This window comes from Octodon degus, unplaced genomic scaffold (genome assembly GCF_000260255.1).
Source record: "Octodon degus isolate 3935 unplaced genomic scaffold, OctDeg1.0 scaffold00124, whole genome shotgun sequence".
Taxonomy (NCBI): domain Eukaryota; kingdom Metazoa; phylum Chordata; class Mammalia; order Rodentia; family Octodontidae; genus Octodon; species Octodon degus.
The window spans coordinates 8,676,020-8,678,206 of record NW_004524700.1 but is presented as its reverse complement, the minus strand read 5'-3'; the positions used below and the strand labels follow the sequence as shown (position 1 = coordinate 8,678,206).

General features: G+C 38.8%; 1 pseudogene; it reads right to left on the bottom strand.

The window, feature by feature from the left end:
• Positions 1-1,273: 1,273 nt before the first annotated feature.
• Positions 1,274-1,732, bottom strand: LOC101572987 (annotated as a pseudogene).
• Between the last annotated feature and the right edge of the window lie 455 nt (positions 1,733-2,187).

The window sequence follows — 2,187 nt, the reverse complement described above, 5'->3', positions numbered from 1 at the left end:
CTCCTACTAGACCAGGCCTGCCTTGTAGCCTCTAAGCACAAATTGAAACCCGGAAACTGTGAACAAAATCTATTTCTTCTTTAAAATGTGGGTTCCAATGGAAGTTACTAATATAGCATGCTTTGTCTATAAAGTCAGAAGTTAAAGATACAAACAACCATAAAAGTGTGGTTTCTGTTTAAAACAGGACTTGCTTTGAATGTGGAATAATTTAACTCACACTAACAAACATATATATGACTATTATGGCTTGTGTCTAGATATCCCTACATAGCATCGTGCACTCATAGATGATTTTTTTTTTCAAAGCTGGCTGGATGTAAGACATGTGATACTGGGATTAAGGATGTATGGTACTAAATTAATCCACTTATTAGAATTTACATAGTTCTGGGTGTACATAATGGCCCTGGGTGTCTGTGGTGCCAATCAACAGCTGTATAGTCTAGATGAAATATAAAGGGAAAGAGAGAGAAGGTGGATATCTTGCTGTTTCTGTGGCTGCTCACTGCTTTCTTCCTGCCACAGTCTCTCTCCTCTGTGATGTATCTCTACCTTGGTGTCCTGCCTTGGAGCCAGCCAATTATGGACTGGACTTCTATAAACTGTGAGCTGAAATAAATCTTTCCTTCTTTAACTTTGGATGTTGGGTATTTTGTCTTGGTAAAAAAGAAAATTTGGGGCTGGTGAGATGGCTCAGTGGTCTAAAGCACCTACTTAGAACAAGCTTTGCAGAGAACAGGGACTGCGGTTCAATCCCCCAGCACCACATGCCAGCCAGCCCCGCCCCCCTGGTGGGCTGAGCTGGCCACACACACGCACGCGCACACACACACACACACACACACACATAAATAAAATTTAAAAAAAAAGAATAGTAACTTAAAAAATGACTAAAGGTCTCTTGTCATGTCTTCTCTTACACCCCTGCATAAATCAATCACTTATCTTGAAAATGATGACAAAGAAGAAAGGTAAAATGTTGCAGTCTTTAGTTCTTCATTCTCAATCATTCATTGTTCATAAGTAAACAAAAGGTAACAAATGTTCCTTGAATGTGTGAATATCAAGAAGTAAAATAAAATCACATGTAATGCTTTTGTGAAGACTTTTCATTATTCTTTCAAGAAAATAAATACATATTTATATGTGAGCCACAGCAAAAACATCCTGCAATTTTGTTAATGCTACATATGAGCTGAATGTTCTTATTTGCATTTATTTATTTATTGTAGGTATATAAACTATTTATTGATGGGGCAAGCCTATAGCCTCATTTCTTCTTGGACACACCCACAGTGTGGCCACAGCGTCCAGTGATCTTGTGTCCTGGCCTTGAACTTGCAGACCCCAGAAGTGGCACAGGCCCCTGTGGGCTTTGGGTCTTCTTCAGTCACTACAGGTCTTGTTGCAACTTGTTGTCCAGACCATTGGCTAGAGCCTGGCTGTACTTCCTATGCTTCACATCCTTCTGCCTATTCAGAAAACAGTCTGGGATCTTGTACTGTCACGGATTCTGCATGATAGTGATCACGCGCTCCACCTCATCCTCAGTGAGCTCTCCAGTCCTCTTGGTGAGACTGAGATCTGCTTTGCTCAACACCGTATGAGTGAACTTTCATCCCACACCCTTAATGGCAGTGACAGAAAAGGCTAGTTTCTGCCACCTTTCAATGTTTGTGTTGAATACTCACAAAATGTGCTGGAACTTCTCAGGGATCACTAGAGACATGGTGGCAGCAGCAATGGCGGCGTGTAGACCTCCTGTGGAAGAGCCTTATTTGCACTTAAAACTAACACAGAAAAATATAAAGATGAATTGATGAAATGTTCACTAATAATTTAAATTTAAGACATTTGAGAATAACATTATGTAGCTAGTAAACTCACATAACAATGTGAGAGATTATGCAAAGGACAGTAAGTATTACATTTTTGTACTTTTAGTGACATTTTTTCTTTATTACAATACCAAGATTTTTATTTTTCACCAGGTACAACTATTAGTGAGGTTTTACATGATCATCTCAATGGATGCAGAAGAGGCCTTTGGTAAAGTCCAATATTCAGTCATGATCAAAGTCCTACAGAAAATTGGAATAGATGGCATCTATCTCAATCTAATAAAAGCCATCTATGATAATTCAACATTCAACATAATTCTAAATGGAGAAAAACTGAAATATT